Consider the following 784-nt stretch of genomic DNA (forward strand, 5'->3'; position numbering starts at 1 on the left):
CCTTTTGGTTTCTTGATTCCCCTAAGTTTCCTACTAACTCTCCAAAACCGAGTTCTTCTGTGTTGTTAGAGACATTGAAGGCAGTTTTGTATGCCATGAACCTTGACTTAATACAGAAATTGATTCAAAGGTTGCATCTTCATAGGCTCATAGCTACCGCATGAAAATGAGCAAACACTTGCTCTTGACCACAATATCTCTCTTGATATCAATGTACTTTGTTCTTCCATGATACTTGAGATCCTTCACATAGACTATACACATAAAACTCGCAAATCTAAATAGATTGGACATCCAGTTTTAGATTGTTGCCTGGTTTGAGACATTCGATGCCCTCTGCATTAGCAAGAAATTGTACACTCTCTTTTTTAACAAAACTAAAAAATACACGTGTAAACGTAAAACCTATTAAGCAAAAACCTTTGCTCCTCAAACAAGTATTATCTATTTAACATCTTTCTCTGCTGAATTTTCCGACTAAGTTCCTCTGCCGATGGGATGCCCTCGCAGCCGCTTCTTTCGGCACTTTTCCCTGCGCTCCGCCACCATGCCTTCAACTCCTCCTGCTCAAATAAATCATACAAAGACAACAAATTACAATTGGGATTTGTTTTGACAAAATTTCAAAACTTTTGACGTAACTGGTCAATTCATTATAATACCTCAAGAAAGTCGTGGTTTGATATAAATTGAGACTCAACAAGGCAAGTCACACCTTTAACCTTAACTGAGATTGAGCTCTTCTCTGAAGGTCTCCTTGAGCTCTTTTTTAGTCTTACCCCAC

At 38.3% G+C, this 784-nt stretch overlaps 1 long non-coding RNA gene across 1 annotated transcript; it reads right to left on the minus strand.

The window, feature by feature from the left end:
* Window positions 1-241: 241 nt before the first annotated feature.
* LOC110224929 lies at window positions 242-758 on the minus strand. Its single transcript, XR_002329386.1, has 2 exons — window positions 663-758; window positions 242-563 (listed from the first exon to the last, which is right to left on the minus strand). It is a non-coding gene; the product is annotated as an uncharacterized LOC110224929 (long non-coding RNA).
* Window positions 759-784: the final 26 nt, after the last annotated feature.

The sequence above is a fragment of the Arabidopsis lyrata genome, assembly GCF_000004255.2.
Source record: "Arabidopsis lyrata subsp. lyrata unplaced genomic scaffold ARALYscaffold_390, whole genome shotgun sequence".
In the NCBI taxonomy this organism is placed as follows: Eukaryota; Viridiplantae; Streptophyta; class Magnoliopsida; order Brassicales; family Brassicaceae; genus Arabidopsis; species Arabidopsis lyrata.